Here is a 14,511-nt window from a genome sequence, read left to right on the forward strand (position 1 = left end):
AAAATATGTATTTTCAAAAGCAAATATTGACATCATTCATCTCTTACTTTTGATGATATATCTTTATTTCTAGAATTTATGTGAGAGAACATGGTCAACAGCTGCTGCACCAGAGTTATGAGAGGTTCTTCTCTATTAGAAGGACAGGTTTATATACTTTTCCATGGAAGATTAAGAAAACAGAAATCTAAGGTACCTGAAGAATTTCTATGTGCAAAGGCAACTTAGTTGTTGGTTTAGGACAGTGTCATAAATGACGGGATGATAGGAGGGTAGTAAGGGCAACACTGCATAGTAAGAGAAACAATTTGTTTTTTAGTTGGACATTGCTTTACCATTTGCAAATTAAGGTAATTAAAATAAAGTGAATTCAAAAATATCTTTTTAAAGAAACTGTGTGGACTTAATTTCTTTTAATAAATCAATATTATTATTTTGTTAAAGCTATTTGACATTGAATGTGTATCTGGCAACTGATGATAAGTTATCCCATCTTAACCAAGGCTGTAGGTAACTCGTGGTAACAATATAATATTGAGAGACAGTGGAATAACATCTGTAGTGATTCCTTTGTCAATGGTTTTTAAAATAAAATAATTTGGAAAGTGTGGTTTTTACAACTTACATTTTTGTTTTCCTTGTAACTACAGGTTATTATGATGGTTGTAATGAAGATTATATTAGTATAATGGAGCTCTATGTTTCTGAATACTGAACTACTATTTATAAAATTTTTTCCTACTTTTTGTCTATTAAATGTATGACTGCTCTGCTCTGATAAACACACACAGACCTTTAGTTTTGATTTACATGAATTTAAATATAAGAAATATATTACTGTAAAATAAACTCTAGGTATGTAACTTATAGAAAATAATCATATTTATTTATGGTTGGTTACATTGAGAAGAAAAGAAAAATATTAAAATGAAACAAATCCTCTTACAAGTGTTGATATCTTACCAGCAAACCAGAAACTTCAAAGATGTTCAAAGCGAATCTATTTTCTCTGCTTTGTATTAAATTCCTTGATTTAAAATGTGATTGCTTGTGGCTTAGAATCATCTTCTGCAAATTTCTCTTTTTTTGTATGTTTGCCTGTTTCTCACCCTAGACATAATATATAATTTTCTTTTCATCAAGTTTCATAAAACTTTCTTTGGACTGTGCTTGGTGGCTCATGCCTGAAGTCCCAGCACTTTGGGTGGCCAAAGCAGGTGGATCTCCAGAGATTAGGAGTTTCAGACCGGCCTGGCCAACACGGTGAAATCCTGTCTTTACTAAAAATACAAAAATTAGGTGGGCATGATGGCAGCCTCCTGTAATTCCAGCTACTCGGGAGGCTGAAGCAGGAGAATTACCTTAACCCAGGGGATGAACGTTACAGTGAGCCAGGATGGTGCCACTGCACTCCAGCCTGAGCAACAAAGCAAAACTTCATCTCAAAACAAACAAATAAACAAACAAAAAGACATTCTCTGTACAATCCCCTCAGAAATTACAAAAATGACTTTGATAAAATGTAATGCTATTTGGAAAACAATTTTTACATGTGAGTAATTTTACAGTGCATGTATAGTATGCTATTTATTTAGTACATTTTATATTTTTTCAAATTTAGAATTCTATTTAATTCCATTTTTGTTTACTTTTTGTCTATTTTACTCTATAAAATTGACAGAATTGAGTTTATTAATTTTATTGGGCCAATATATTCAAGTAATCAATAGAACGTTTAATAAGTCATGAGGTCTTTTTCACATAGACATGAAGTAAACAAATACAATACTAGGTATGTAATGGAAGCTACGTGATTAGAAATAAACTTTCCTTTTAAAATTAGCCTGTGATCTCAAGTGAAAAATTTAAAATATCTATAGTAAATAAATGACATTAATTCTGCATATGAGTAGAGCATAACTGTAACCAATGCTGCACAATTGAATCTCACAATTGAAACAAGATTAAGAGATGGACATCTTAGAAAAACTAAGTGAAAACGTTGTAAAATTTTCAGATTATGTTTCTACATTTAAACGTTTAGTGAGAGAAGTAGTGCACAAGTCTATCCACTCAAACTTGAAATGGTTGTCACACGTTAACAGTATTCACCACAGGTATTGACACCTAAAATGCCCTGAACTCTTTTCATTTAGATTAACAAAATATTGTTTTTGTCTTCATCCTGTAAATTCTGGCTTAGACAGAATTATCAAGCCATTTCATGTAGATTTCATTCTAGATTTCTTATTTATTTATTTATTTACTTACTTACTTATTTTTTGAGATAGAGTCTCGATCTGTCACCCAGACTGGAGTACAGTGGCATGATCTTGGCTCACTGCAACCTCCACATCCCAGGTTCAAGTGCTTCTCCTGCATCAGCCTCCTTAGTAGCTAGGATTACAGGTGTATGTCATCACGCCTGGCTAATTTTTTATATGTTTAGTAGAGGCTGGGTTTTACCATGTTACCAGGAGGGTCTAGATATTTTGACCTTGTGATCTTCCCTCTTTGATCTCCCAAAGTGCTGGGAGTACAGGCATGAGCCGCCACGCCCAGACTAGATTCTGGATCATGACACAGCACATTTTCAACTTATTGTTTCTGCAGATAGAAAAGCTGTGTAATATGGAAGAACAAAACCAAACATTTATTACAATTCAAGGAGATTTTGTTTGTGCCCTGCTGTCCTGGATTCTCAGAAGTGTAGGGCTGGCAGACATTACTGGAAGGTAGAAGTGGGAAACAAGCCTAAATGAGAATTCTGTGTGTGTCAAGTTCATCTTCTTAGGAACTGGCAGGATCAGCCTTCAATTCTGGGTAGATTATGGGCAATTGGGTGGTATGTAAAGAGTGGTTATGTTCCATCAGATTCTAAGTCAATCCACCTTCTGCAAGTGGTAAATCCCAGTAAAATTAGTATTTGTTTGAAGTATGAATTGGGTGACTTTTAAAAATAATACACATAATAGGTTTGTTCTGTATATTTTTAATGATTATTTCACAAGAGCTCTTTAGCCTTATGTCTTTACTCAAGCAGATTCTGAATGTCAAAAAATCTGTTTATTATCAGATGCCGAAAGATAAAGCAAAGAACCTGCTTCATTTATTGTGGGAAATTTACCCTGTAAATTTAATCTCATTTGTATAATCCTTAAGTTTTACTGTGGAAGACTAGATTTAGTGTTCCTAAATTTTTAGCAACTATAAAAGTATATTCATAATGAAACTTTTAAAGATACTATGAATATCAATTGTCAAGTGCATTGATTTCTTTTTTTTTTTTTTTTTTACTGGAGAAAGGTAAATTATTTGAGAATTATATTACCTAACATGTTCAAAAATATTTTTAACTTGCCTATTTTAAAAAAAAATCTGTCAATTTTGAATTGCATACCAAGATAACATTATTTTGAGATTGAGGATAAGATGAAAAATAATTTATGTAAATAATATAAACTAAGTTTACTGAAATTATTTACTTATTTATGAAACTTAATTAAATTTTAAACAAACTGCTATCAACTGTTGGTATTTGTGTAGCTTTTTTTTTAAGATTTGGTGTCTAAAACAGGTAACAATTTGGACAAAGAAGAAAAGAAAAATTCAATGATTGGTATAACCATAAATTTCAGAAAAATAAAAGCTTCGTATGATGATCTAATTAAAATAATGTAAAGGATAAAAATTTTAATATTTGCTTCTACACATTATTTGGCAAAATCAACCCTGAGGTAGCAATGTGTAGAAAATACTATTAATTACGGTTTTGAGAATCTTACGGACTTTAGCACTTTGAGAACCTTCACTATAGGCCCAGGATTCCCTAGGCATTTCTTCCAGGAGAACATCTTATGGAAATGAAGCAGAAGGCCATGACCACAAAGATAAAAGGATGTTCATCTCCTAAACATAAGTGGGTGCAGGTTGCAGAAACATTAGGCTTGTCTTGGTGGTCCAGGAAGGGGCTATTCCCACAATCCTAGAAAAGGGGCCTGGAACTCCATTGAGCCCTCTTGCCTGCAGGGACCTCAGAGGGCATTAGGGGAGGCCAGCCTAGGTGTTCTGTCCTGTCCCTGGCCCTTGGGTCCTGCCTCATCTGCTATCTTTTTCCACAAAGAAATCAGGATGGCAACCCCCAATGCAGCCCCACCAGAGGAAGGAGATAAAGAGTGTCAAGGCTCACACTCATCTTGGAACATTAAGTGACTTACTGATTAGCTAGTCCAAAATTTACAGCAGAATTTGTTGGTGTGACACCCTAAGAATACATTCTAGGAGAAACCTGTGTGGCACGTGCCTGAGGCTGTGCATTGAAGGAGCTCCAGACAGGTCACTTGGGCTTCATTGAGCCTGTGCCCCTAGTCAATTCATGGAGACATGGGCTTGATAAGAGCAGACAACAAAGGTGGCACACAGCAGACATGCTTAGCTGTCAGGTGGGCAAGGAGGGGTAGACATCAGACTTCCCTGCAGGGGCGAACCCTCTTAGGGCCCTGAAATGAACTGAGAGATTCTTCAGTTTTTTGAAGCACAGGCTGTACTTGGAGCTTCAGGGTTGGCACTGTGCTGTGGCATGGTAAAAGTGGGGTAAGCAGTCAGTCACTGAGAGGCTTTCATTGCTCATTTTTCTGATGAGCATGATTGAGAGCCCAAAGCCACAAGCCAGGAGGGGCAAGAGCACTGGGCTGAGGCATCACCTTTTTTCTTCACAGGCTCCCATAATCCTTCCTGGCATGCCTTGAGGAAGAAGATCCCTTATCCTTGTGAGTGTAGGCACAAAAGTCATGTGAGGAAAGCCCAACCACAGCCACTTTTGTGGGCACACCTGGGCTTCCACACTCCAGTGGCCTGTGAAACCCAAATGTAATTCCAGAGATGAGAATTTAAATTTGGTTCTAGAAACAAAGAGTTCAGCCCCGAGGCCAGAGCAGAATTGGACATGTTAATTCCATGACACAAGGGCCAAATCAGAGAAATGGATTGACTGTTAAGCTGCACTCATGCAGTGTGTGTACTGACCCAAGCAGGTCCCATTCTCTTCCTGCCTCCAATTATTTTACCTACAACTTGTCATTTGTACCAGCTCTTTCTCTACCCCCCATATCCTATGGTTTTTGACATTCCTCTGAAGACTGCATGACTAGAGTTAAGGGTCACAGCACTCTAGCCTACTCAGGCTGTGCCAGGAAGAGAGATCTCTCAACCTACCTTGACACTTAAGAGCCATGCATAAATAGTGCCAACTCTACAAGGAGGGCTCTCACACCCTCAGACTGTTTTCTGCTCTCCATACCAAAAGATAAATTAGAATGACAAAGAAAATAAGAAACAGACCTGGCAGTTCTGCCTTTTAAGGGCTGGCCTCAGCCTAGTCACCATGAATCACAATTTCAGGTTCTGCATCAGTGTGTCCCACCTTGGAAAATAGTGGAACTGCGGACCAAGAATCTCATGATCCAATGACAGTCTGGAGAAGGGGCACCTCAGCAGCCTGTACAAACCCAGTCACACCTGTAAAAGAAACACACCCTACCAACTCAGAAGCCATCTCATTATCTTTGACAACCATACCAGCAATGTGCACACACAACGGGCCTTTAGTAAACTGTCAACTCAAGGATTTAAGAAAAATCAAACCATTTTGAATTTAGAGTCTCAGGAAGAAGAGCCTCCACTGCCTGAACCAGACTGTATGATGGCTGAAATGGATGAAACTGACAGTGTTAACTTGATTTGGGCATACCTGGAGACCTACCTTGTATTAAAAAAAAAAAAAAAGAAAGCTTCTGAGTGTCCAGAGTTCCAAGTTAAAAAATCAAGTAGTGGCTGATCTGAAAATTATTCTTTATTTATGAGGAAGATCTCAGTACCAGGTCTGTTCCATCCTGTGGCATGGAATACAGGCCACACAAGGGACTGAGGCCACTCCTTTTTTGTTAAATAAATGCTGACAGGTGAAAAGTTGTTGAAAAAAGTGCTAAATAACAATGCTATACAAACTGCATGCTTTCTGTAAGTGGGAATGGTTATCATGTTAAGCCTATTGACAGTGGACTCTTTTCCCCTGTTTTTAAGTCCCCAGTGAAACTCCATGATTTCATTCACTGGTTCTGAGTCTCTTCTTTGACACCTTGAACTTGGTGCCATTTCCATGGGAGTCAAATTTGATGCAACTTATCCTATATTAAGGAAGAATTTCAGACTCTGCTCAATGTGCCTCAAATCTCACCGAGGCATCAGCTAAGAAGGTTGCAGTTGCTCTCTTTACCACTCTCATTCAGGCCTCTTTTCCTTAGATGCACAATCAGCGGCATACCAGGAAAGATGAATAAGAAAAACATCATGGTCACAATCAAGATTAATGCCAGAATAAGCAGTGACCACTTGGAAATCAAAAGGGAGCGTTTTTCAATGCCCTCAAATTCTGTCATCAGCTTCTGGATTCAGTAATTGTTTTGAAGATCCATCCCACCTCTAGAGGAACCATGGACCCTAAGAGGTAAACACCTACACTTAATCCTGGTTCAACAAAGCTTTCTCTTGACAAATATGATGTCTGTGATCATGAGCTTCTAAGCAATCTGGACAATGCACAACCTGAAAACCTATAAAAGGAAAAAGAGTAGGTCTGAACGAAATAATTTTACACACTTCTTCTTGGGAAATTCAAAAAATTGTGATGGTGGAAAAACATACAGAAGAAGACAGCATACTAAAACTCTTCATCAGGTGACTTTTACCAGCAAGTTTTGTTGTTTTTTTTTTATACTTTAGGTTTTATGGTACATGTGCTCAATGTGCAGGTTAGTTACATATGTATACATTCACCATGCTGGTGTGCTGCACCCACTAACTCATCATCTAGCATTAGGTATATCTCCCAATGCTATCCCTCCCCCCTCCCCCCACCCCACAACAGTCCACGTATGTTTATTGCGGCATTATTCACAATAGCAAAGACTTGGAACCAACCCAAATGTCCAACAATGATAGACTGGATTAAGAAAAGGTGGCACATATACACCATGGAATACTATGCAGCCATAAAAAATGATGAGTTCGTGTCTTTTGTAGGGACATGGATGAAATTGGAAATCATCATTCTCAGTAAACTATCGCAAGAACAAAAAACCAAACACTGCATATTCTCACTCATAGGTGGGAATTGAACAATGAGAACACATGGGCACAGGAAGGGGAACACCACCAAGAGTTTTTAATCCCAGCTATCAGATCTCCAAATAAAAACCAGAAGTTACTTCGCTGCATCTATCCATGATTTATTGCACAATATTTTGTCTATCATAGTGAGGGGTCTTCATTGAGGATCTTCTCATTAAACATATAAAGATAAAGAAAGGAAAAGGTAAAATAGCAACTCCATGAAATCATAAGATAAAATGTAGAAATATTCATCTTCTCACATCAATTGAATTTTTGAACATATTTGAATGTGTATCTACACATAAAGATAATATATTCAAAATAAATCAAACATATGTCAAGTTAAAACTTAAAAAATTTTTTTGGCTGGGTGCAGTGGCTCACACCTATAATCCCCACACTTTGGGGGGTCAAGGAGGGCAGATCATTGAGGTCAGGTGTTTGAAACCAGCTTGGCCAAAATGGTGAAATCCCATCTCTACTAATAACACACACATACACACAAAAACTGGCATCTGTAATCCCAGCTACTTTGGAGGTTGACGTAGGAGAATCACTTGAAACCGAAAGGTGGAGGTTGCAGTGAGCTGAGATCACATCAGTGCACTCCAGCCTGAGTGACACAGGAAGACTCAAAATTTTATTTTTTAACGGCAAAAAGATTCACATATGGTCCAGACATTACTTGATGGAGTGGAGTGGGTGTGGCTCTGTCCTTGTAAAGTAGGAAGAGCAATCAGTGCCCTGGATTCTGTGTAGGGAACCCATTGGTACACAAATAAAGAGGCAATCAGGGCTTCAGCCTAGGAACGCTGAGGCTTGCAGGGGTCTTTTGAAAGCAGTGGAAATGGCCCGTAAAATTGAATGCTAGAAGGGCGTGTAACAATAAAAGATCTGTCCAGGGATAACAGCAATCCTGATAGGAGCCCCTGACTATACCCTGCCTCAGCAAAATGTAGACAAAGAAAAAATAATTCAAGAGAAATAAAATTTAAAAATAAATTTAAAGTGATTGGAAAATAGTTAGGGCAAATAAAATAAACTGAAACAAAATAGAGAAACGTAAAGAAAAATATAACTAAGATTAGTGAAAATAAAATGAACATGAAGATAAACAATAAATACAAAATTGAGAAATAAAATAAGAAAATTTTAAGAATAAGTAGAGAAAAGTGAAAGTAAAAAAGAAATACCGAGAAAAAATAAAATACAAAGAGATATGCATGGAAATAAATAAAAGAAACAAGAAATTGAATAAAATGTTACAAATGACAAAAGTCTAGAATATTTGAAATTAAGAGACTATAATAAAAAACAAAAAATAAAAATGAATAAAATTAAATTAATAGAAAAAACGAAAGTAAATGAAAAATAAAAAGAAACAAGATAAACACAAAGACAAATGTACAGAAAAATAAAAGATTAAAAAGAAAAATAAGATCTAGGGATAATCTACAAAACATTTCATGCAACAATAGCATAATACGTAATATTTCTAATATATAACTTATTTCCTAAGACAGGCAAACTTCTTAGCTAGCATGCAAGTTTTAGCATATTTAAACAAATGGTAATAAAAAAGTATTATTTCTGACTACAATAAAATATAACTGGACGTTAGAAACCAAAAGAAAACTAGCATGTCTGCATATATATGAAAACTAGACAAATTATTCCACACATTATTTTAAAAGAATTAGAACATGCATGTTTCTTTAGATGTTTACAGTATTCAAAATGATCTACGGATCAATGAGATCTCTTTCAAAAACCCAATGGTAGTTTTTCCAGAAGTACTAAAATATTCTGAAGTGTTGACATGAATATTTAGCTGTGTCACCCAGGCTAGAGTGCAGGGTCCTAATCATGACTCACTGCCTGTAGCCTTGAGCTCTGAAGTTCAATTCTTCCTCCCACCTCTGCCTCACAAGTAGCTGGGCCTGCAGGTGCATGCCACCATGGTCAGCACGATTGGAGGGTTTTTGTAGAGACAGGGTTTCACCCTATTGCCAATGCTGGTCTCAAACTTTTGGACTCAAGCAATTCACCTGCCTTGACTTCCCAAAGTTCTGGGATCACAGGAGTGAGCCACAAAATATCACCCTATAATTTTTATAAACACTCAAAAACCACAAGTAGACAGACAACCTGGGAAAATATAATTAATTCAGGGGCACATATTTTTTATTTTAAAACATATTGCAAAGTTACAGTAATCAAACAGTGTGGTGCTGGCAAAAAGACAGAAAAATAAATGTTGAAAGAGATAAGAGAAGCTAGAAAGAAGCCAACATGCATGTACTCAGCTTTTATCTTAAATGAGGGTTGCAAATCCTCATGTTGCAGAACATTTTCTTTCCATCAAAAATATTGGGTTCTGGTCACATGACTAGAAAATATCAAGTCAGGGACACTCTGAAGGGTGAGTAGAGTTGATTGGGTAAAATGGAAAAAAAGAAGAAGAAGAAAACTTTTAACAAAATGAGTTGGAGTCCTGTTTACAGGGCCCCACCTCCCAAATTGATGAACACCAAACCATCACAGAAAACTGAAGAGTCCAGGCTTCTCCTCCCTGCACAAGAGGTGAAATTTCCTTGTCTCCACTCTCTTCCCCAATTGTGCAGGTGGATATTACTGAGAGAAAATCAGTTGGAAAAAGGAAGGCTTTATCTGGAGCCAGCGGTCTGATTTTTCAGACTTCAGGCTATTTCAAACTTGAATGTGTGGTTTTTCCAAGGACCCTTGGCTCTTTTCTGACTCGCTATTTCCCACCTTTAAATGACTACATCTGATTGCCATTAGAATAAGGATAAGGATTAGGACAAAGAAACACTTTTAAGTGCTTCCTGCTGAGGCAGGGCACATTTCTTGGAAAAATGGCAGTCAGATCTCACTAAAAGGCCTATCTAATTGTCCCCAGTGAAATGAGCCATAGTTCAAGGCTCTGGTTGAGTGACTTTTTGAACTTTGATAGGCTAAAATAAAAAGAATCAAACTGGGTTATTAAAAAACACGTATTGAAATGAAACAATGGGTAAATGGCAAGGTCAGCTCAAAATTTCCAAGGTCTTTTCCCAGTTTGCATAGAAAGAGGAAGGACAAAACCTCCAATGGAAAAAAAATAAATATTGTTTTGCCAGCATGTCAGGCTTCTGGGTTCTTTTGCCTTGAGTTCAATCCTAAGCAAACCAGTCTAAATTTTGGGAAATTAACTCTTCCAGGCTTTGAGGATGCATCTGAGGAAAGTGTCCCATAGTATGAAGACATGATTGCCTATCTGTAAATAGAGGACAGAGGAGAAAGAATAAAACAAAAACATTATTTTCAGAGAAGTCCCAAGGGTTTAGGTTGCATTGAAAAGGCATATAGACTGAAGATGAATGGCTGCTCATCTAGAAAGAGAGAACCATTTGTCCCTGATTCCTTTCTCTTTCTTGCAAATTTCCAGGGTATGTTGAGAGATAGGAGAAAAAATCTTCTCTTTCCTGCTCCTGTTCTTGTATCCCCAAGTCCCAGTGATTGTAACAAGGTCCATCCACGGATGTCAAAGCAGCTTTCACCCATTTTCAACAGAGAGAACTAGGGTGGTTGAAATGCCTGCTCTTACCCACATATGCCCTATCTACTCTGCTGTCAGTAGTTCTGGAGTTCATTAGACTTTATTTATGCCAATGATACTAGCATAATCTTTATCCATGAAACAGGGGGCTTGGCTTAATTGTCTGGAATCTCTCAGGCTCACCTTCACTGTGCCTTTTATCCTCCATTATCACCTACTTCTGGATTTCTCAGATCCAGTGTTATTTCCTAGGGCTTCAACCCAAACCTTGAAATTGAGGTTGGGACAAAAATGTGTCTCAGGGGTTTGCATGGACTCCATATAATTAGCTGAATTTTTAGATGAAGCTGTAGGATTGAGTCCTCTTTCCACGAGAGAGAGAAAGAATGTCTTGTAACACACCCAGATAACCAGTGGCTCTAGTTATGCATGCTAAGATTTGGTTGGGCACACTCCTTATTCCCATAATAATGCAGAGTTTGCAGTGTAATTGCCCAGAACTAGAATATTAATCTAGATTTTTACCAGTTTCTTTTCATTTCTTCTGAGCTGCCATTGAATATCACTAATTGGTTTACAAGAATAAGCAGGTTTATTCTAAAATATAGGAAAAATGCAAATCTAATGAGTTTAGGATTTAATGACAAATATAAAATTAGTTTTGACAAATAATCTTTTCCATTCAGTTCTTTTTTTGTAGTTGTTAGAAACAAATAATGACAGAACTGAGTTCTTTGTGAAATAAACCTTAGTCATATGTTTGGGTTCATTATTTACATAAAGCACAGCAAGAAAAGTTATTCCTACATAGTTATTTTATGTTGGCTTTGATAGAACTCTTCCACAAGAAATTTCAGGGAGAACTTTCTGAAGTCAAACCCAGCCATGGTTTTGTACCATCAGTTGCTTATGAGTTGGGTGATCCCCTTCTCTTATGGACCCAAAATAAACTTGGAGCTCCTGGGCCTGTCCAAAGTGTCATTCTTTACTTTCCACAGATCAGGAACCCTGCACAAGGACTATGTAGATAAGGTATAAGGCCAGTTTATCCAAGGGGCTATTATAGGCTCTGCAAGTTGAGCTTGACTGCTTAAAGGGAAGCAGAAGGTTTCAATCAAGGCCTTGATAAAATAACCAGTTTCTCTAACTGTGTCCTGTTGCAAATAAAATAGACTATTATTACACTGATTCAAACAGCTATATTGCCATAACTTAAGAACACTCATAACTATTTTTCAAATTCTGAAGAAGCCAGGAAGAGAGAGATGAACATGATTCAAATTTTCTTCACAGGAGTACACCTTACTCAAATATTAAAGGCTGTAAATAGCTCAAAATAAATTTCCTTGACTCTGGTAAACAATCTATGAGTCAGTAATGTTACAAGCAAAAGTAAGAAAGATTACTTCAGGTTTCTATCAGTCCAGTCCATTCAGTTAACTCTTGTTTTGTTTAATATTCATAAACATTTTAGCTGTTCCTGAGTCCTGGTAGGTTTTTCCTGTATTCCTGTCACAGCTCCAAAGTTTTCAGAAGCCTGCATTTGCGAGCACCAGTCAAAGTTCTATAGCTGATTAAAAAACATTTTTTGAAAAAAATCAGAACCAGATGACAATTGTCTGTGTTTAACAAAACGTCCAGAGTAGTTACAGTCAGAAAGATGATTGACAAAAATTTTGGTTATTTCTATGGTTTATAATAACTTAACATAAAAGCCTTAATTGTGGTTGATAGCATATACTTCAGACATCAGAATTTTAGAAATTCCATACAATTTAGGAACATGTATTAGTATTATTCATGAAAATACCATCTAAAAATATTGAAAACCATTTTGGGAATTCCTTGTAACTAAATATGTCATATGATCCTGTAAAAAATCTCTCGTGGATACTCTAGGCACCCTCTTTAGCATTCAAAAACCAGGAAATAGGAAAGACAATTTTGTAACCAAAGTTTGATTTTGAGAAGGATATTACATGTTAGGAGTTTAAAATGCTTGATGTTATAAAATAAAATTCCAGATTACCATAAATTATTATTTAACCAAAATAATGACCTAGAAATAAAAAAAAAGTTTACATTCTTTAAAAATTTTGCTACAGAGATTAGTGCCTTAAGAGTAACTTTTTGTGCTTTCATTCCAATGCTCAATTTCCATAAAATATATATATATACATATATATATAAAAAAAATCTTTTTGAATTTAATTGATTTTTACACACGGAATTTCCTGGAAAGATTTATTTTTACAATTCTTCCATAACTTGTTTGAACTTTTAGCTTTATCATCTGTAATTCAAAATGGTTGTTTGACCCTACGCAAGAATTTATATTTGCATGCCTTCTTATAATCTCTTATTAAAAACACATTTTACTGTCCTTACACATCTTGTCTGGAAATATACTTCCAGTGTTTTCAATTACATGTTACCATGGTAAATTTTAGCAATTTTAACTTTAATGTAAAACCAGGTAAATTGTTCTAATTATGTGCTAGGAGCAGCCATAACTAAGGGTGTGTTTAGTTCCATTTGTCCTTAGGCTTGACCAATTGTGAAGCAAAGTTGAACTGTTTTCAAAAACAAACAAAAAAAACAGTTGTAACCTTAAAACATTTAGCAAACCTAGTACCTGACCTGCATAATTTAGTCCACCTACTCGTATATTGATGACATTTTTGTTTTACCATTAATCTTAAGGCTGTTTTTATTTCTCAAAGATTAAAGTCATGTGAACTAAAACATACACAGCTTTCATCTTTCCTTCAAAAACATTTGATCCAAGTGCTTATCATTTTTTCAGTAAATTTATTAGATCTCTTTTACATGCATACAGGCAGAAGAAAAACCCAGTACCTGTAAGATTTTTAATTTGCCAATTTCCTGATTGAATTACTGGCCTCTCATGCATCCATTTTTTTCTTTACTTGTTCCCCTTCCTTGAGATTTCCATGGATCCACCTCCTTTTCCCAGTGCACGTGTGGGCATTACTCAGAGAGAAACAGTCAGGAAATGGCCGATTTTATCTGAAATCAGCAGTTCAATTTATCAGCCTTTAGGCTGTTTTAGGCTTAAAGGTGGAGTTTTGGCCAGGACTCTTGAGTGTCTCCTGTCTCTGTTACTCAAAATGAGAAAAGGTCCCATGGCTATCTCCTGTTGCTATCACTTAACATGATAAAAGAAGAGTTTCTTTAACAAATGAGGTAGAGAATGCTGAATATTCATACAAAAAATAATTTTTGAACCTTACGACAAGGATGAACTTAAAATGAAATAGGGCTTATTTTTATAGCTGTTGTAAATATTTTTTTCTTGAACTTTTCTTTCAGATGGCTCATTCTTAGCATGGAAACAAGCTCCTAATTGTGTATGTGAATTTGGTATAATGCCACTTTACTGAATTTTTTTATTAATTCTCAAGATTTTTAGTGTATTATTTAGTTATACTATATAAAAAATCATATGATCTGTGATCAGAGACAATCTGACTTTCTCCTTTTTCATTTCGATGTCTTTTATTTCTTTCTCTTGCAAAATGGTCAGGCTGAGAATTCCAGTACTCTGTTGAATTAAAGTGGTAAAAGTAGACATCATTGTCTTGTTCCAGATCTTAAAGGAAAAACTTTCCTATTTTCCTATTCAGTGTGATATCAGCTAATGAATTTCATATTTTGCCTTAATTCTTTTCAGCTAGATACCATCTATACCTAATTTGTTCTGTTGTTTTAATCACAAAGTTATGTTAGATTTTTTCCAAATACTTTTTTTGCATCTAGAA

This window comes from Pongo abelii, chromosome Y (assembly GCF_028885655.2).
Source record: "Pongo abelii isolate AG06213 chromosome Y, NHGRI_mPonAbe1-v2.0_pri, whole genome shotgun sequence".
In the NCBI taxonomy this organism is placed as follows: Eukaryota; Metazoa; Chordata; class Mammalia; order Primates; family Hominidae; genus Pongo; species Pongo abelii.